Raw genomic sequence first — 22022 nt, forward strand, 5'->3', positions numbered from 1 at the left:
AAAAGACCTTAAGAACTTGTTCTAAAAAAACCATACTCCTTCCACATGAACTCGTCTGAACACAGATCATTTTAAAAGCTTTTCCCTCTGAGCGAATAAAACATCGGAATGCTCACAATGTGGTTGGTACAACACAGATGCCGGCTACCTTCTTCCCCCAAAAGGAGCACCTTGTACCCAGGATATTTAAAGCCTCACCCTCAGGCCTCCAGTGTGGATGGAAGGCAAAACTGGCGCCAGAAAAAAAGACCAAGAAGGTGGAGGGTATACTGATGCAGAAAAATGTGCACAGCCACGGTCTGATTCCATACAATCATCTCTGCTGATTTGTCAACAAGGAATCTAAACAAATCTTAAGCCAACATGGAAGGGGCAGCAGACATCATCTGTCCTTTGGAAGGCAGAGAGTGGAGGAGACTAGCAATGACAAAATCAGGGCTTTCTTCAGTTGGACTGCTCCTCACAAGAGGGACAACTTTACATTGTATATCATTTATTTCTTGTAGTATTTTAAAATTGTAAACCACCTTGTTTGTGTGTGTGTGTATAATAAAGTTGCAGATACAGAGGTTTTTCAAAAAATGTCCTTAAATCTTAGGGAGTAAGTGAAGTATATTCCAGGAAACAAAATGACCACAGCAGAGAAGAGGAGATAACAGGGTGACACTCAAGGCCTGCATACACAAGCACCCTGCTTATTGTCACACAAGTACTGAACACCCATGCAGAAGAGCTTGTGGTGAATATTAAAGCACATGAAACTGACCATCTACCCCAGTACAGTCTATACCGATTGACAGCAGCTCTCCCAAGGATTCCAAGGAGTTTTTCTGTTTGTTTCCACTTCTGTTATTTGAGATATAGTTATTTATTTATGTATGGAGATGTATTTATTTATTTTTGAAGAGATGTATTTATTTATTTTTGTAAAGAACTGAACCCAGGATTTAAAGACTGCTTTGCAGTTGTGTGCCCTAGCCATCGGGCTTTTCCAGACACTTTTTTTTTTGTAAAATGGTCCTGACAGTCACGGCCTTGTAGAGGAGGCCCTGAAGCATTAAATTGAACAATTCTTCCAGATCCTGGTGGTGAAGACCATTTTCATCCAAGTGAGCCCATGGATTCAGGAGAGGAGAGGATGTGCCAAGGAGAAAAACGAAGGAACAGACTTTTAGTAGTGGATAAAATGCTTCAAGTCTCTGAAGAAACAGCCATGAAAATAAAAGTCAAAACTCAAAGACTAACAATTTACCTCTTCATTATCTTCAGTTTTGTCCTTTATCTTCAGATTTGTCCTCACACACTGCCCAAAAAGCCACATGGACAATGGAATATACTCGCTCCATTTTGAACTGTGGCTTCAGAAAGCGGAGAGATGACGGGGAAAGTATCAGATTCTGCTGTGAATAAATATCCATTACTATACCATGCACCATCTGCTGAAAAAAACAGTGTATCCCAGTTTGAAGATGGCCTCAACAGCCATTTCAAGGATCTCCTTTGGTTCAGAAAAACTTGCCTGATATTCCATGATATCCCGAGGTGCCCCAAAGAGCAGGAGAGAAAAGTCAGGTCCCCATGGATATCAGGAGGACTGCTCCAGTCCCAAACTCCTGTCTCCAGGTCTGATTTCAATTGGAATTGGCAATTCCTTCCCAAATGCCTGCAGTCTTCCCCTCAGCCGGACCCACAGGCCTGCCTTCCCCAGCACATTTCAGAAATCCCATCCTCACACCTCCCGCCCACCTCCTCATCGGCTTTCTCATGCAGTATCCCGCCACAATGGCCTGAGCAGCAAGTTCTTTTGAATAAGCCACTGTTCATTTCCCTTCAAGGAAGCCAGGGTGCAGGTCTCCAGGATGCATTTGATTGCAAGCTTCTGACACTGGAAAGAGGCTGTGAACTGGGGGAAGGGCTTCTCTGTGGCCCAATGAGACTCGCAGGGTATTTTGGGATCCCTGGGCAAACACCATAAGTGAACTTTGCCTTGGGCTCAGGGTTGAGGTACCTCTCTGTTTTCTCAACTACTAACCTCAGGCAATGGGGAAACTTCCCTGATCTGCTGAGAAGCTGCAGTGAGAGAAGCAAGGAAAGACATGGGGACAAGTTCATTTCTTAGTATTTGCTAAAACTGATTTTTATAACCTTCTTCCTCATCATCTTTCTGCTTCTACTCTTTTCTGTTACAGAGCTAGGGAACCTCCAGCCTGGGGCCTAAATACAGCCCTCCAGGCCTTTCTGTCGGGCCCCTGGGACTCTTGATATTCTTATGGCTGTGGGATGCTTGAGTGCTTGCTGCCCTCCATCTTATACCCTGAGGTCCCATCCTAGCTCCCTCCCGCCCCCTTCTCCCCCTCCCCCCAAAAGGGGAACCTCCTCAGCTGTCTTGGCTTCCTCAAAGGGAGGCACTTTACTGCTCCTCCTGCTTATAAAGTACCTCAATCACCTGAGCCTAGAACAGATGGCGGTTTGGGAGAAAGAGGCCTGTAACCAGAAATACCAGAAATGGTGCTGGGGGAGGCAGGTCTGGAGAAGGCAGGGATTCATAGTAGAAGAGCCAGAACAGAAATGTGGCTGACCGAATACATTTCAAGCTTTGTAATTGCAGGCACAACCCTACGATTTCATATGTAATTGAACTGTAGAGCATTTGAAGAAAATTAAGACAATCCAAATAAATAATATATAAAGAAAAAATCAAGAAATGCAAAGAATTTGAAGAAAATTAAATTCCAAATAAACAAAAATCAAGAAATGCAAAGAAATAAAAACATTTGAAGAAAATTAATACAATCCAAATAAATAATATATAAAGACAAAATCAAGGAATGCAAAGAAAATATATAAAAAATAAGAAATATAAATAAAAAAGATCTACCTCTCCTCTCCACAAGACAAACTTTCTCATTCTCCTAACCAACCTCCTCTCCTAGCTCTTCTCCTAACTCCCACACTGGGAACTTGTGGTTGGTGACATTTAAGCCAGCAGCAAAAGACCTCACAAAGGAGGGTGGGTCACTGTTACCTTGACAACTACATTGGCCCTAGGCATGTTTCTTCAGAACTTTGAGGCACCTGCTGGTCTGTCTGCCAGCTTCCTGAAACATCTTAGTTTCTCTCATAAATCAGATTACTCTTCATTATGCAACATTTCGAAAGGGAGACCACCCCCATCTCAGTAGAAATACGGTAGAAAACTCATAGCTGCCAAACAGAGGGATGTCAATAGCATGGTATCACACTATGTGCTTTGCATGCAGAAGGTCTCAGGTTCAGCCCCTGGCATCTCCAGGTAGGGATGGGAATCTCCCCTGTTTGAAACACTGGAGAGCCTCTGCCAGTCAGTGTAGACAATATTAAGCTATATGGATAAATGGTTTAACTTGGTATGAGGCTGCTTCCTATGTATATTCCTATTTTGTCATTTATCGTAAGAGCACCCTATGTTGCCCAGGGTAATCTATGGTGCCCAAGGGCAAGGTTCTTTGCGGATTTGGATACAATAACAACTCAGATGGGGTAAAAAGTCACAGATTTATTAACAACTAAGCAAAGTATATAAATACAAAAAGCAAAGTCAGCTCATATTCCTGCAGTTGTCAGTAATATTGATATTTTAAAAAAATGTTCTGCAATGACCAACTGGCTTGACAATAAACTATTATATGGGGTGTATGCATTTTTACATCTGCAGTGTGTGTGTGTGTATGGAGTCTTTCCAACAACGCTATGAGGTAGGGTTGCTGATTGGAAACCAAGGCAGCTCACAATAAGAAATAACTCCCTTTAAAATCCAATAACCATAAAAACAGTTGCAAAACAGCTTAAAGTGGCATGATTCTGAATTTTGGATTGGGTGAATGATGTTCCTTATCACTTGAGGTTGCAGCTCTTTGCATGCTTCCCTGTTTGAGTAAGCCCCATTGAATACATTGGGACTTGCTTCTGAGTAAACATAGGATTGCACTATAAATATCTTTACAAGTTGTGTAAATAATAAACATTTTTGACATTCATGCTTATATAAATATTTCTTCATACTACGTCTTGATATGTATCTGATTTCACACTATGGTTGTAAATTATTATTTACAAATTCTTCTACATTTTAAGTGTGCCCTTCTTCCTTGGGGTGGCCATGGTCCCCCTGTGTTGTTTTTACCCTGAGGGGCAGATTAGGCTGAGAGATGGTGTGTAGCCCATGGTCACCCAGTAAACTTTGTAGCTTATTTCCATTTTAAAATTTAATGAAAATGATTTATATGCAGGCAAAGTTTATGAAGTAATGCAGATACACATAATACAATTTTAAAATATGATTTTTTAGTGGTAGGGCACATGCTTTGCATGCAAAGGTCCAAAATTCAATCTCTGGAAGAGACTACTGCTTGGAATCCTGGAGAGCCAATGCTAGTCCATGTCATCATTACTGAGCTAGATGTCCACCGATATTCCATTTTCCATCCTTAAGTTGGGAGTAAAGTAGCTGCTTTGGAAGACGGTGATCAGGCATTCGAACAACATGGCTGGTCCAGCGAAGTCGATGTTGAAGGATCATTGTTTCAACACTGGTAGTCTTTGCTTCTTCCAAAACGCTAACATTAGTCCGTCTGTCTTCCCAAGAAATTTGCAGGATTTTCAGGAGGCAGCGTTGGTGGAATCTTTCAAGAAGTTGGGAGTTGCATTTATAAATGGTCCATGTTTCACAGGCATACAGTAAGGTTGGTAGTACAATGGCTTTGTAAATAAGTATTTTGGTCTCCCTGCTAATATCCCGATCCTCAAACACTCTACGCTTCATTTGGGAGAATGTGGCACTCGCAGAGCTCAGACGATGTTGAATTTCAGCATCGATGTCAGCTTTTACAGAGAGATGGCTGCCAAGGTAGGAAAAGTGATCAACGTTCTCCAGTGTTGCACTGTTAAGCTGGATTGATGGTGCTACAGAGGGACTAGTTCGCACCTGCTGATGAAGCACTTTGGTTTTTTTTATATTAAGCGAGAGCCGAAGCTTTCCATATGCTTCTAAAAAAACATTTAGGATAGTTTGAAGATCTTTCTCTGAATGTGCGGAGACTACATTATCATCGGCATATTGAAGTTCTACAACAGAGGTTGACATTACTTTACTTTTTGCTTTCAGCCTACTGAGATTAAAAAGCTTTCCATCTGTTCGATATATGATTTCCACACCAGTAGGAAGTTTCCCCTCAATAAGGTGTTGAATCATAGCAATGAAGATAGCAAATAAGGTCGGAGCAATGTCACATCCCTGTTTTACGCCTGATCCGACTCTGAATGGATTGCTCTGAAAGCCATTGTTATCCAAAATTGTCGATGCCATGTTGTCATGAAGGAGCCACAAAATATTCACAAATTTATCAGGGCATCTAGTTTTCAGAAGGATGGTCCAGAGAGCAGTTCGATTCACAGTATCAAAGGCCTTAGATCAATAAACACCATATATAAAGGTCGATTCTACTCCCAGCATTTTTCTTGAAGCTGTCGTGCAGTGAAGATTATGTCCATTGTCCCCCTGGAAGGGCTGAAACCATTTTGAGATTCGGGGAGGACATCCTCTGAGATCGGCAGGAGGTGATTTGTGAGGATCCTTGCAAGGATTTACCTGCGGTAGCAAGAAGAGAGATACCTTGATACTTCCCACAATCTGTTCTATCACCCTTCTTAAAAGGGGTGATAATTATGGCATCCCTAATGTCTTCCAGGATCTCCACCCTCATCCAGATTTTTTCGATGAGTTTATGAAGTTGTGTAAGTTCAGGCCCACCTTCTTTAAAGATTTCAGCAGGAATCCCATCAGGTCCACTAGCTTTGTTGTTCTTCATTTGATTGAAGGCTTTACTGACTTCATCCAAATTAGGGGATACTGCAAGCTCGTCTCTAGTTTGTTGTTGTGGAATTTGCAAGAAGACCTCATCAGCCATGATATAGTTATGATTAAGGAGGTCGTGGTAATGCTCTTTCCAGCACAGTGCAATAGACTCTTTATCCTTAAGAAGTTTGGTACCATCCATTGAACATAAGGAATTTGTACCGTAATTTGTTGGTCCATAGATGGCCTTTGTGGCATTAAAAAAAACCTGTGCATCGTGAGCATCTGCAAAGTGCTGGATTTCTTGAGCTTTCTTTTTCCACCAGGTGTTCTTAAATTCTCTCGTTCTTCTTTGGACTTCAGCCTTTGCACTGGCATAGATTTTTTTCTTAGCAGCACAGTTAATGTCTTTCTGCCATATCTGGAAGGCTTTACTTTTCTTGTCAATGATATGTTCAATCTCACTATCATTCTCATCAAACCAATCCTGATGTTTCTTAGTTTGGTATCCGATAGTTTGTTCACATTCTGCAATAATGGATGTCTTCAGTTTAACCCAGTGTTCCTTGACATTTTCAGGGAGTTCCGTCGGTAGATGTTTCTTGAGAGTTGTTTGAAAGCAAGCTCGCTTAATAGGATCTTGAAGGGCATGGATGTTCATTCTATGCCTTGTTTTTCTTCCTTGGAGCCTACATTGAGGAGCAATATTAATTGCCATAGTGGATAGAATTAATCGTGATCTGTCCAGCAGTCATCAGCAGTCATCATGGCCCTAGTGAGAACATCACGACGATCTCTTGCACAGACAATTACGTAATCCAGGAGATGCCAGTGTTTTGACCGAGGGTGCTTCCATGATATTTTAAATTTATTTTTCTGGTGAAAGAGTGTGTTTGTAATAACAAGATTATGCTCTGCACATTTAGTAGAATGCCATTCAGGTTGCTGTTGCCAACTCCTTCTTTCCCAATGGTTTTTGGCCATAAATCAAAATCACACCCAACTCTTGCATTGAAATTGCCCAAGAGGATAATTTTATCCTCCTTAGGTATCTCTGATAAGATGGTGTCCAGCTGGTTATAAAAATTTTCCTTGATGTCTTCATCAGCATCTAATGTTGGTGCATAAGCACTTAGAATAGTTGCCTGCTGGTTTTTGGCAAGTTTTAACCAGAGAGTTGAGAGTTGTTAATTAATGCCAATAGGAACTTCTGACAAGAGCTTCACAAGATTATTTTTAATGGCAAAGCCTACTCCATGTATTCGTCATTCTTGTTCAGGCAGTCCTTTCCAGAAGAAGGTATAACCTCCTTTTTCTTCCTTCAGTTGTCCTTCTCCTGCTCTTCAAGTTTCTTGGAGTGCTGCTTTGTCAATATTAAAACGTCTCAACTCCCTTGCGATGATGGCAGTCCAGTGAGTGAGCCAAGTATCCCCCATCTTATAACTGTGCATTTGGTTTCTTTTTCCTAGTAGGTTAGATTAAATGTTCCCTACCCAGGCTCCATATTTTAGCTAAGTTTTCTATTTTCATTTCCAATCAGAGAAATATTTTTGTTTGAATGGTATGCTCCAAGCAACTGTGGTTGATACTTAATGTATCATGCTTAATGACATCACTTGGGCCCGCCCTCTGATATCACTCAGACCCACTCCATGACATCACTTTGGCCTGTCCCTATGACATCACTAAGGCCTGCCTCCTGAAATCTCAGGGATTGGGATGCTTCTGACCTGGCAACCCTATAATGTGGTCCTGTTCTTTTAATATAATGCATTTATTTTAAAGTTGTGCATCCATATCTCCAGCACTGGAGTGCACAATTCTCCCTCTCTCTCTCTCTCTCTCTCTCTCTCCCTCTCCCTCCCTCCCTCCCCCCTTCCTTCCTTCCTTCCTTCCTTCCTCCTTTTAGCAGTGAGCAGGAAAATGGCTCTTTCAGCCTCTCTCCACCTCTTTTCCATGACATGGGAACAGGATGTTGCATTCTTGGCCCAGGATCCATGCTAGCATATTTATAAAGCTTTCAGAAAAGTGCTGGCTTTTTATCATTTTGAAAGGCCATCAGAATGATGGCCTGTCAGACTTCTTCGTTGCATTATTGTGAGTTGCTGACCCCAGGTTGCTTCCTGGCATGCCCCTATTCCCAGTATGCTTGCTCTCTGCTCCAGTGTGATGAAGGAGCCATGGACCAGGCTTCCTTGATGTGCACGCTAGCCCAGGTCAGACTCTTAACAGATGGGTCAACACATGGTTTAAATGGCCAGAACTATCTTTCTGCTAACTCAAGGCCTTTAGTGTATTGAGGTGAACAGATTGTCCAAGAAGCTGATTGCCACTGAAGCAGATTGGGTATAAAGGAAGAAACTGAGAGGATACTGTAGGCAGAAGGTGTTGGGATAAGTAAGCTTGCATGCTTTTAATAGGGAGATGTCTCTTCTAGCCAGGATTTGGAAATACCTCTATGCTTGTTTACTATGATGTAACTTCCTATTGATAGGTGTTATTTCCCTTCTTTTCTTCCTCTTCTTTGTTAAGAGATGTTGTTCTCTGATTAGCATAATTCTCCATTAAGCCACAGGAGGGTGAAGCCTCTACAGGCTTCTCTGCCAGATGATCCCAATCATGGACTAAATCTACTACCTACTTCTGTCTTTTCTCTGCAAATTAGAGCCTAAGTTTCCTGAACATATGAAAGGTTGTGAGTAAACATTTTTAATACTTTTTACCAAAGAAGACTATCTCAGCTGTTTTTTCTCCAGCTAGTCTGTATGAGGGTAAGATGGGCTGGTTAATTCTAATTTCGCTTTGCAAAATACATACTCGGCTAAGAAATAGAACTACTGAACTGTTTCTATTTCATTTTAAACCAAATAGAAGAAAGGGGAAGAAGACCCAGAAAATAGAAGTTGCAGAGCAAAAAAAGAAGGGCTGGATCCATCAGTTTTGGTTCTGTCATTTTTTCATTTTTCCAATCTTAAATTTGCTTATCTATATTTCTGTAGCAAATTTTTAAAAATATCCTTGAAAATCCACCAGCATTTTAGTGTGAATTTCTCCTAATAAACATATTTTTGTACTGTTTTCACTAATGTACATATTTTACAAGCAATTTGCCCTTATCTAATACATATTTCCTATGTTATTTCATTTGCATATTCATTTTTATGCACACCTAATATATGAATTTTTGTAAGTGTTTGGCTGGAGAACTACATTGCAGAATTTGGATAAGCGCAAATTTAAAATGATGGCTGTGTTTTGGTTTGAGTATTGGTTTGAGAAGTGCAAATTAGGTACTTTCTCATTAAATGCAAAAAAAAGACATGAATTTCTCCCCCATCCCTAAAAAAAAATAGACTGCAGTGAGGAGAAGATCAAAATGTGGAAAAAAACCCTCAGGATAAGGAAGGATCAGGATATGGGGGAGGATGTGGAACCATTGAGAAGATAAAACTACCAAGTGTTTATGGCACTCTTAAAGAATAGCAGAAACAAAAGGGAACAGCACCAGACAAAGGGCAGAAAAGAGAGACAAGCTCTGGTGCTAGATAAAATTTATTATGAGCTTGATGTGTTTCGGAACTTGTCCTTCTTCAGGAGCTACAAAGATTAAAACAGACTCAAATCAATGTAGTAGAGACAACACTGTGGTCTTGAACATAAACAGAATATAAGTCCATATGACTCATTTTACAAACATTTAGAAGACATTATAAAAAATTTAAAATGTTGTCATTATATTATTTCCTTAAACTTTGACATAATACTGACACCTTAAAAAACTGTACTGTGTGACTCAAAAGGGACACAATCTTGTGCTAGCCGTGGCAAGACAGCTTCAACATAACACTCTCAACCCCTCCCCAGGAAAACAGAAGGGAATGGCCCTGTACTGACCTGTGAAGATCTGTTTTTCTCTTTACTCTGTCAGGCAATGCACATTCTCTGAACAGGCCCACACTAAACACAAACGGAACTCAAATGCTGATAGTATCCATAGAGTATGTGTAAATCAGCTCAGCTGTGCAATCACTGTGCTTGCAGATTATACTGGTCCAGCTGATACTTGCAGTGACTGACTGGCAAGCACAAAGGTTACAGAGAGTCAGACAAGTTTCATAAAGACCCTTGGTTTTGATATTATTTAAACTCAGAGAAATCCAACTCCTCATTTAACCCTAAAGGTACCAGACTTTTCTTTTTTTTTTTTTTCAATAATTTTTATTCAGATTTTCATAAAACATACAAGACAAAATCATAAAACATTCAAAGACAAAAAACAAAATCAAAAATAGTTAAACAAAAAGAAAAAAAGAGAAGAAGAAAAAAAAAAAACAAAAATAAAAAATAAAGAGTAAAATATTGACTTCCCATTTGTCAAAGATCAAATCAGTTATAAGTCTATAATATATAGCAATCCTGTCTCTTAAGTCATATTATAAAATCACTTTCCTCCAGTAGTTATCTTACTTAATCATCAAATCTCATAAACATTACTTTATTCTTTCCACAAAAAGTCAAAGAGAGGTTTCAATTCTTTAAGAAATATATCTATCAATTTTTTTTTCCAGATAAGCATATCGATTAATCCATCTCATTACTAATTATGATAATCTTATTGTCATAACCATAGTCAAAATAAACATTTCAATTAATCCATCACATCAGAATCTGTTAGGTTCAGTAATTTCAGTAGCCATTGTTCTATTATCTCTATTAGTTCCATTTTCCATCTTCCATCTTCAGTAGTCTTGTTAAGTCCAGTAATTTCAATATCCAATCTTCCATTATCAGTATTCCATAATAATCTTGCTGTCAAAGCCATAGTCATATAATAAGAGTCTGATGGGAATTACCTCTATCCCAAATATTTTCTTGCCATCCATTCTGAATAAGTTGCTGAAATACTGCTGTAAAATCATATCTCTGTTCTTTTTTTCAAAATACACTGGGTCATCTCTTAAAAGTTTTTCCATTGTCACATGGCTGCAGTTAATTCCATAGATTTTCTCTATATTGGGCTCCATCACATCATTCCAGTCCAGAAGATAATCCATGCCATTGATAACTTTATCTCTAGAATCTTCATTAATTTCTTCAGAGATAACATTGAGTTCCAAACAATAGATTTTATTTCTAAAGTCCATAGACTCCAAATCTTGTTCCTGTTCCACGTTTGTTCCAATCTCCGGGATCTCCTCTCTCACAGGGACCCCTATTCCAGTCTCCAGGGTCTCCTCTCTCACAGGGACCCCTATTCCAATCTCCGGGGTCTCCTCTCTCACAGGGACCCCTTCCAGGGTCACCTCTCTCACAGGGACCCTTATATCTTTAATCTCCTGCTTCATTTTACTCAATTCAATTTTCGTTATCTCAATCTCATTCATTATTCTCTGAAACATAGTTATTTCCAGATTCTCAGCCACTTTCTTAATTGCCATTTTAAAAGAAAAATATAGGAAAACCACTTCTTATTTCAGCAACAATTGGGTTAATACTCCAAACTTGGTGACATCACAGTATAAACAGAGCAGACAGCCTTATCTCTCCAATAGTTAAGTAAACAAAATGCAGTTCCCAGGATCGAAGCAATTAATGGCAATCGTCAAGAAACAGATTCGTCAAAATAAAATAGACCAAAAAGAGAGTAGTCTCAAAACAGTATAATATTTTTCAAAATAAAAATCTGGAATAGAAATCCCTCTTCTGTGTGTATCTTTAGAATGCAAATCCAGGACAGCTTTTTGCAACAAAAACAGAGATAAGCTATTAATTAGTGCGTAGCAGAGAGAAGTTACGGCTCCCCAGTGAGATGTCAAAAACCGATCAATCTGGCAAATCTCTTTTAAACAGCAACAATTTAAGTCAAGTAAAAGAAAAATATAGAAAGAAGGGTGCTTGCCTGTTAGTGCGTTCTCTCTTAGAAGATAAGATGAACGTTCGCTTTAACAGATAGAGCTTGCTGTTGAAAATCCGTCCCACCTTCGTCGGCTGGACCTCGTCCCATAAATTAATGAGATCTGGTCGTCCCAACAAAAATAGGCTTTGAGGTTAATCTCTTCGTTTCTCCCTACCCGGGAGAAGTTTAATCAGTCAAAAAAAAAAAAGAAAAAACTGACTGATATATCTGAATAAGCTTCTTTTGAGGCAGGAGCCCGTCTCAAAAGCAGGCACAGGCTAAGTCACCCTTCCCGGAAGTCAAGGTACCAGACTTTTCAAGATGATCCAAAATAACTCCCTCCTGCTGAGTAGTCTGTTATTACCCACAACTCTTTCAATGGCCCAAAATGTTATATCGTTTGCCTTGTGTTGTTTCTCAACAAAATGTCTAACCAACGGAGAACCCGTTCTTTGATGTCTTAAATTGCACAGATGTTCCCCAATTCTAAGTTTTAATGGTCTCGATGTCTTCCCAACATAAATCCGATTGCAGGGGCAGGAAATGAGGTAAATGACTCCTGCAGAGTTACAGGTCAAGAAATCTTGGATATAAATGGATATAAATGTGCTTTCCAGTGTCGGGATTGACAAAGAATTTTTTCTTTTGAGTAAATCTGCAGTATGAACAGTGAGCACATGGATGGTGTCCTGTTGGATTAGATGTGTGAAAAATCGTTGGTTGACACTTGTTAACACCGCTCCTTGCATGCTCTGTGTGGATCAACCAGTCCTTAAGATTTCTTGTTCTTTTAAATGCTACCATAGGCTCGGGAACCACCAACCCACAGCGCCTCCGTCTTGCTAGGATTCAGACTCAGTTTATTGGCCCTCATCCAGCCCACCACCAAGTCTAGGCAGTGGTCCAGGGCTTGTACAGCCTCTCCTGATTCAGATGTTACAGAGAAATAGAGCTGGGTATCATCAGCATACTGCTGACACCTCGCCCCAAATCTCCTGATGACTGTTCCCAAGGGACTCATATAGATGTTGAACAGCATGGGGGACAAAATGGTACCCTGTGGCACCCCACAGCACAGCTGCCAGGGGCCCGAAAGACAGTCACCCAATGCTATTCTCTGGGAGCAACCCTGGAGATAGGATCAGAACCACTGTAAAACAGTGCCTCCAATACCCATCTCATCAAGTCGCCCAGAAGGATACCATGGTCAATGGTAACAAAAGCCACGGAGAGATCAAGTAAGAATAACAGAGTCACACTCCCCCTGTCTTCCTCCCGATAAAGGTCATCCATCAGGGCGACCAAGGCCAATTCAGTCCCATAACCAAGCCTGAACCCAGACTGGGATGGGTCAAGATAATCTGTTTCATCCAAGAGTACTTGCAATTGCTGCACCACAACCCTCTCAATCATCTTCCCTAAAAAGGGGGGATTTGCAACAGGTCGGTAGTTGTCACAAACCAATGGGTCCAGGGTGGGGTTTTTCAGGAGTGGTCGGATCACTGTCTCTTTCAGGGCGGCTAGAACCACTCCCTCCCACAATGATGCGTCGACCACACCCTGGATCCACTTGGTCAGACCCCTCAGCAAGCTTTAATAAGCCAAGAAGGGCAAGGGTCGAGAGGACACGTTGCTGGCTGCATCATTGCAAGCACCTTGTCTACGTCATCAGGCCGCATCAATTGAAACCGTTCCCAAGAAGTTGCAGCAGACGTTGCACTGGACACCTCATTGGGGACTACAGTAGATGTGGATGGGGCATCAAGACTGCTACGGAGGCAAGCAACTTTACCCTCAAAGTGCCTTGCAAACAATTCACAGTGGGCCTCCAAAGGGTCTAAAACTCCCATTTCTGGAAGCTGATGTCAACAGACCCCTGATAATATGGAAAAGCTCCACTGGACGGCTACTTGAGGATGCGATGGAGGCAGAAAAGTGGGCCTTCTTTGCCGCCCTCACTGCCACACAGTAGGCACAGTTATGATGTTTTATTTGTGCCTGATCAGCCTCACAGCACGTCTTTCACCATTTGTGCTCTAGCCATCATCCAGCCTGTTTCATTGCCCTTAGCTTACTGGTATACCAAGGTGCAAGCCAGGCTCCACAATTCTGGAGAGGGTGCTCGGAGGCAACCATGTCAAGAGCCTGACACGCCTTGCTGTTCCACAGCGTGACAAGGGCTTCAACAGGGTCACCTGCTATATCTACTGGGAACTCCCCCAGGGCATTCAGGAATCCAGGGGATTCCATTAGGTTTCGGGGGCAGACCATCTTAATCTGTCCACCACCCCTGTAGGGAAGGATCGGAGTCATAAGTCTAAACTTCACCAGGAAGTGATCTGACCATGACAATGAGTTGACATCCACCCCCCTATCTCCAGCTCACCCCTTCCTCCATCTGGAGCAAAAACCAAGTTGAGGGTGTGCCCTGCTCTATGTGTTGGGCCAGTAACAACTTGAGACAACCCCATGGTTGTCATGGAGGCCATGAAGTCCCGAGCCGGAACACTAGAGGCAGCCTCAGCATGGACATTGAAATCACCCAGCACTATCGTTCTGGACTCCTCCGACACCACAGCCAAGACGACCTCCGCCAGCTCCGTCAGAGAAGCTGCTGGGCAGCAGGGTGGACAATACACCAGCAGCAACTCTAATTTACTGTCTCCTCGGCCTGACACCACATGCAGCCCCTCACAGTCAGCTCGAAGACGGGGTAGAGTATTGGGGGGTGCTTGGGAGCTCCCTCTCTGCAATCTATGGCAGGGTTGGGACTAGATGCTGCCACGGATCGCAGAACAAGAGCACTACTTTCAGGGGGCCCTCAGCCAGGGCCCAACCTGGCCACCCTCTGGTGCTGGCCCTGCTTTTAGATCAAGAAATGTGGCTTCCAAACAGGCTGGATTCCCAGCACCTCTGAGTGCCATCACTCTGAGTCACCATTAAGTGCCATCACTTGCCTTTATTTCTCATTTCTCACAATCATTCCTTATTCCTGCAGTGACTCCTTTTTGTGCAGTGTCTGTTTCTACTAGTAAAAACAAACACTCCTTTCTTTTTAAGCTTTTCTGCAGTTTGGGGGTTTTAGGGTTTTTATTAAAAAACAATGTACTCCACATGTATGACTAGTTGATTGAACTAGTTGACTTGCATTCTAAGACTGGAACCAGATATGTGCTGGTGGCAGACTAAAGTCTGGATCTTTCTCTTGCCCAGTACAAATTTCCTGCTGCTTCTTTACAGCTGTTTGATGGAGCCCTGACTTCCCAGGTCTGATGCTGGATAAGTTTTTTTTCCTGATGCAACAATGTAACTACTTGAGTCTGGTAAATCGTGCAGTAGATCATTGGCAGATTGTGGTAACTTCCTGAACAAAAGTTTCTGGAAATAATTAGTCAGGTTCAAAACAAAGCCCTATGGAAGAGTCAGGGTTGTGCAAAGATTATTATCTTCCAAAAGAGATTTATACCATGATCCAAAGGAAACGTACTTTCAAGTGGGAGTGAAATGCTGCATACATTTAATTACTTTACAGGTTCTGTGCTCAAATCCTTTCACAGGGGAGAGTTTCCCTTCCGCTTTAACTGTGGTTAAGCTTTCTAACTCCTTCATGTATTTATTTACTTAAATAGTTTATTAGCTGCCAGAGAGCTGCCATGTCTCCTATGGAGAGGTGGTGTTAATTTCTTAATGCAGATAAGGACAATGAAGTGAAAAAGCAATACATTTTGGATACTTACTGACTTTGCTGTCCTTAACTCTCTGGGGACAGTTATACTCACTGCAAGTATAAAAATGTTTGTTTCTCATGTTCAGTAAATGTAATATAAATTTCTAGAAATGAAGGCATTCCTCAGAGGCAATGAACAGAATAATACATCACAGGCATTAAAAATGTGTTGGAAGCTTCATGGGGGAGGGTGTTCCTAGTGCCAAGGTGCACTTAGGAGGAGGGGGAGAAGAGAAGGCTATATTTTAAAAGTGTGGCATGCTGTATAGATTGTCTGTCCCACAAGATCTCACTCCCTCTGATTATTTCTCTGTCATTCTAGCTTGTGTGTGTGTGTATAGCTGATAGATACCATTTATTTTAATACATCTTATAATACATGTGTTTCATACTGTGCTACTAAAGCATATCAAAAGCACCTTGAAATATCCATACATATATTTTTCTTAGGCTGCCATCATGCTGTAATCACATGATAACAGCCTTCTAAATGCTGCAGGCCAGCAGGTGGGCAAGGGAAGGAGGCAGGTGGACAAGGCTAGGCAAGGGGACAGTGGAGTGGCTAGGTGAGGTGGGGAGCGGCAGCCTGGACAAGCTGCAGAGCTCACCAATGCCTGGAGGCATTGGGGGGTTGGTGAGGGGTGTGCAGGGTGCCTTGGATTCTGTTCCTGGGGTTAGGTGATGAGGTTGGTGCACGAAGCACGCAAGGACAGAAGCCTCTAGTAGTCAATATTTACAAAAGCATGCATTTAGTTGTTCCATTCTATTATATATTTTGGGAAGTGGTCTGTCTGTCTATCTGTTCTCTATGGGTTTGGATACCTCTTCAGAGATCATTGCCCAATTTGGCATGGCACTTCCTGAAGTGGAAGAGGCGGTTTTCATCTACGTTTGGATGCCACTGGACGCTATTTTGAATCAAGGTTAGACTCAGCCATTCCAAACTGCACTGGTTTGGACACACCTTGACAAATTGTTGCCCAGTTTGGCATGATGGTTCCCAAGAGTAAGGAGAGATTTTGGGCCTATGTTTGGACACCAGATGCCATGGTGAACTGAACCATTCCAAACTGTGCTGATTTGGATGCCTCTAAAGATATCATCATTCCATTTGGCATGACAGTTCCAAACTATGCTGATTTGGACTGTTCTGAAGACATCATTGCCCAATTTGGCTTGAAGGTTCCTGAGAGTGAGAAGTGGGTTTTTGCATACATTTTGATGCTCTCGGATGCCAGTTTAAATTATGATGGTTGACCGAACTGTTCCAACCTGTGCTGATTTGGATGCCTCCGAAGTAACCATCACCCAATTTGATGTGACAGTTTCACAGTGTGCCAATTTCGGCACCTCTGAAGAGATTGTCACCCATTTGATGTGACAGTTCCCAAGATGGAAGAGTGGGCTTTGGTCTACATTTGAATGCTGTCAGCTGCCATTTTGAATCAAGATGGTGGACTGAATGAATCCAAACTGAGCAAATTTGGACACCTCTGAAGATATTGTTGCCCAATTTGGCATGACATTGCCCAATTTGGTTTGATGTTTCAAACTGCTGATTTGGACGCCTCTAAATATATTGTCACCCAATCTGATGTGACATTTCCCAAGAGCAAAGAAAGGGTTTTGGTGTATGTTTGGATGCTATCAGATGCCATTTTGATTCAAGTTCCAAACTGTACTGATTTGGACACCTCTGATGATATTGTTGCCCAGTGTGATGTGTGTCAGCTCTACACTGCTTCAGCAGTGCCAGGCCCCCCCTTTGGGGGTCTTTGGCACGGAAGGAAAGTCCTTAGCCGGCAGTCGGGTTGTAAATCTGCCAGGCCTATCCGAAGCGTACTTGCCGAGTCAGAAGTCCAGAAGCGAGATCAGTGGAGGTCCGGGATCAATTGCCAAGGGGTCAGTCAAAGAGATGCTGCAGGGAAACTAGGTCTACACCAAGCCACGCCTGACGTTGCAATCAGCAACAAGCTGCAGCCAAGGTGTGCCTTATAAAGAGCAGGATGGACAGCAGGTGTGAGCCCTCAGCGTTTGGGCCTTAAGGAGACAGGCCTTCCTCTCTTCTGCCTGACCTTCTGCTGTCTACGTTCTGCAGGTGAGGGGGGAGTATCTTGTTCACTGTCTGTGTCTGGCTGCAGGGCCTCTGCTGTATCTGGGGTGCTCTGCAGCTGAGGGGGAGAAGGAGCTGGATTCTCAGGAGGCTCCTCCGTGTCTCCTTCTGAGTCTGCTGCACCTGGGTCTGCTGCTGTTACTCCTGAGTCGTCCTCATCTGAGGAGTCCTCTGACGGGGCCATGACAATGCGACGGTTTCCAAGTTCGAAGAGCAGGAGTTTGTCTAGGTTTTGATACTATCAGTCGCTATTTTGAATCAGGATGGCAGATCAAACTGTTCCAAACTTTGCTGATTTGAACACCTCTGAAGAGATTTTTTGCCAATTTTTTATTTTTATTTATTTATTTATTAGATTTGTTAGATGCCCATCTGGCAGAGCTTAATCTGCCACTTTGGGTGACGTACAACAAAATACAATACAATCCATGTAAAAACAATTCAAAAAGCAAACAGTATAAAATTTAAAAACTGAATAAATCCTCACAGAACTACCCTCTGCCACCCTAACCCCTTGCCACCCTAACCCCCTTCCCAAGCCTGGTTAAAGAGCCAGGTTTTCAAGGCCCGACAAAAGCATAACAAGGAAGGGGCCTGACGGAGGTCAGTTGGCAAAGAATTCCAAAGTGAGGGAGCCACTACTGAAAAGGCTCTGGACCATGTCCTCCCCAATCTCGCTGCTTTTGTTGGAGGAATAAGAAGCGAACCATTCAAGGACGATCTTGTAAGCCGGTGCCCCTGGTGTGAGTGGAGGTGACTCTTTAGGTAAATTTGGTCTGATGATTCCCAAAATCAGGGAAGCAGTTTTGGCCTATGTTTTGAACTGTTTGGTACCATTTTGAATCAAGATGGGGGACCAAAAAATTTCAAACTGCACTGATTTGGATACTTCTGAAGTTATTGTCACCAAATTTGGAAGGACAGTGCTGGTGCAGCTTAAGCCATATCGATCCAGGACATGGGGGCAACAATGGTGGAGGGGTGATGGCACAGAGTAGAGGGCAACCAAGCCTGGCACTACAGCTGGGCACGTGCAGCAACAGTGCAGGAGCCACCCACCAAGGATGCATTCCCACTGGCTGTAGGGGTCTGCTTCACCATCATGTTCTGTGCAGGGAATGTGTTGGCAAATCAGCTCCCAGCAGAATTGGACTTTCCTGCTCTCCAGTGCGGTTGGTAGTCTTCTTCCCCTGCTGCCCTCCTGTCCATATAGGGTTTTAAAAGCCCCAATTAAACATTAGCCCCATTCCCTGAATTGCTTTGGGGTCAGATCCTGGTCAGGTGTTATCAGGGTTGGGGTAGCGAGGGGGCCATGCAGAGTACTAGAAAGTAACAAGTTATATTACTCATGTATAAATCTCTGTGTTGTTTGGTTTTTTAGAATTCCTGAGCAATGCTGTGTTCTTTCTGCTAGTTTACTACATATTTTGGAAAGTTGTTTGATATGTATGCATTTGAACACCTCTTAAGATATGGTAACCAAATTTTGTGGGATGGCTTCTGAGCTCAAAGAGCAGGTTTTCATCTGTGTTTGGATACATTTGGATGCCACTTTGAATCAAGATGACAAACTGAACCTTTCAAAACTGCATTGATTTTAACCACTGATTTCAAAACTGCACTAATATTTTGGTTTCTTAGAATTCTTGAGCAATGCCAGATATGAGGCTGCTAGTACTCAATAAAGGATGTGCACAGGTCTCCTCAAAAATATTTGCATGTTTGTCTTTCTTAATTTACTTATCAATAGCTAGTTAACATAACTAGAAGATATTTTTAAAGGGCATCGGTTTTTAACTGGAAGAGTGTAATTGATTAAAACTCTGCTGCTGTAACTTGGCAATTTTATTGAGCAGTCAGTTATTTTCCCTATGAAAGGGCAGCTATGAGAGAACTAGAAAAGGTCCTCAAATGCAAAGATGTATCACTGAACACTAAAGTCAGGATCATTCAGACCATAGTATTCCCGATCTCAATGTATGGATGTGAAAGTTGGACAGTGAAAAAAGTGGAAAAGAGAAAAATAAACTCATTTGAAATATGGTGTTGGAGGAGAGCTTTGCGGATACCATGGACTGCGAAGAAGACCAATGATTGGTTGTTAGAACAAATTAAACCATAACTATCATTAGAAGCTAAAATGATGAAACTGAGGTTATCATACTTTGGATACATAATGAGAAGACATAATTCTCTAGAAAAGACAATAATGCTGGGAGAAACAGAAGGGAGTAGAAAAAGAGGAAGGCCAAACAAGAGATGGATTGATTCCATAAAGGAAGCCACAGACCTGAACTTACAAGATCTGAGCAGGGTGGTTTATAACAGATGCTATTGGAGGTCGCTGATTCATAGGGTCGCCATAAGTCATAATCAGCTTGAAGGCGCATAACAACAAACAAAGTTTGTATGTGACTATATGAACTGATGTTCATGTATATGCACCGGGGCATGTGTGTATGTGTGCAATTATTTTGGGTTGTATCCTGTGTTAATCATACTCAGAGGAAACCCATTTAAATTAATGGAAATGACTAACTTAGGTCCATTAATTTCAGTGGGTCTATTCTAAGTAAAACTTAGCTGTATTCAACCCTATGTATCTCCCACTTCCTATTTACATGATCAGCCTCTGTTCAGGTTTTTTTATGAGTCATCTACTGTATGTCTCTCTGAGTTATTTTTGTTTAACAGGAGCTTGAATATTTTTTATTATCTCTGCAAAATCCCATCTGCCTCTCTCTGTGAGGTCGGGGGGGGGGGACACACATCTATGCCACTACATTTCAGGAAACGAATCATTTCACTCAATTGCTCCAAATATGAGCAAACAAGAAAAGGGGGAGTTTGGGGGCTGGGGTGGGAAGAGAGAAAAAACGAGCACAGAGAATGAAGGAGAAAACAAGCACAACAGTTGGACTGTTTTACCTCATTTCATTTGAAAGTGTGTCCCTCCAACAAGTTTTTTTGTGTAAGGTTTTGACACACACTCTCTTTAGCTCTGCCAGGAGCAGAGCTGAGTGATGAATCCCAGAGAGTGAGCAGACTTTGGGTTAGATGCACAGAAAGACAAGGCCTGGGCCTAATGCTGGATACGAAGAGCTGATTCAGCAGCTACAGAAAACTTTGATAGTTAATAATGCATGAAGTGAATTAAGTGCTGACAAGTCTCATGCTCGGAGCCTTTGGTATGCAATTATGTACTGTTGAACTTACAAAATGCCTTATTTTTGGAAAAGAGTCGGGGCACATTATAATTAAGCATTCATGTAGCACTCCTGATCTGCAAAATGTCTGATAAACTTCATCTTCACATTAACCCTATGAAATAGGTCACTGCTATTCCCATTTTACAGATGTGAAACTGAAAATCAGAGATGTAAATTTGCAGGGTGGTTTGAGGTGGGATTTGAACTCATTTCTTAGGACCAAACACACTAGCTTTGGAAACATCCCATAGCCATGTTTATGTTCCCATCCTTTAGTAACAAATACCAGAATATTAGCTATGAGATTCAGTTGCAACAGAACCAACAAAGTATCAGCCGGCAACTTTATTGCAGCACAAGCTTTCATGGGCCTGACCCCACTTTGTAACATGTTTGATGTGGTATACAGGTATATGCTTAGGGGAATGTAAGTTGAGTGGTTAATGTGCATAATAACTAGCTATTGTACACATTCACTAGGCCTCATGGGGAATGTGTACATTTCCCTGTCAATCTATATAATCTCCAATAGGCATTGGGAAATCTGCACCTGAATTTTGTCCTTTCTCCAGTCATTATGCATAATCTCCAACAGGCCTTGGGGAATATGCATATATGGATTGAATTTATATTTCATATAAATATACTATGGGGGCGCAGATTGTGCACTTCTGAAAAGAGAGAGAAAAATGTTTCTTGGAGACTATGCATACTGAAACAGGAATGTGCATATTACTCAGAGAATGTACAAAATGCAGGTGAGAAATGTCATTCCCCAAGGCCTATTGGAAATCATGCATAATGGCCAGCAAATGTACAAAATTCAGGTGACATAAGGACATTTCCAAAGGCCTGTTGAATATTATGTATATAGACTAGGAGATGTGCATAATTCCCTCTTAGAGGGCTGGTGAGTGTGCACAATGGCTGGTTATTATGCACATTAACTGCTCAACTTCCATTCGTCTTAACATATAGACCAGGAAAGAAAAAATCTGCTTTTTCTGAGAAAAAAACAAAAAACAAAACAAAATGGGTACAGAAGATTAAAGCAATACAAAAGATACCTGTTGGTATGTTGTAGTATGATTTAGAGCACACATTAATACTGAATACTTGCAGGAAGCCAGATTTTGACTGGATATCAGGAAAAACGTCCTAACTGTTAGAGCCATATGACAACAGAACCAATTACCTAGAGAGGTAGTAGGCTCTCCGACACTGGATGCATTCAAGAGGCAGCT

General features: G+C 41.8%; 1 protein-coding gene and 1 long non-coding RNA gene across 2 annotated transcripts in view; one reads left to right on the plus strand and one right to left on the minus strand.

Annotated features, from left to right (window-relative positions):
- The window catches only part of CACNA1I (calcium voltage-gated channel subunit alpha1 I), a 483310-nt gene that overhangs the window by 252030 nt on the left and 209258 nt on the right, over positions 1-22022 (plus strand). The window lies entirely within an intron of this gene.
- On the minus strand, positions 532-9788 carry LOC133363402 (uncharacterized). Its single transcript, XR_009757667.1, has 3 exons — positions 9728-9788; positions 1253-1397; positions 532-1082 (listed from the first exon to the last, which is right to left on the minus strand). It is a non-coding gene; the product is annotated as an uncharacterized LOC133363402 (long non-coding RNA).

Source organism: Rhineura floridana, chromosome 8 (genome assembly GCF_030035675.1).
Source record: "Rhineura floridana isolate rRhiFlo1 chromosome 8, rRhiFlo1.hap2, whole genome shotgun sequence".
Classification (NCBI taxonomy): Eukaryota; Metazoa; Chordata; class Lepidosauria; order Squamata; family Rhineuridae; genus Rhineura; species Rhineura floridana.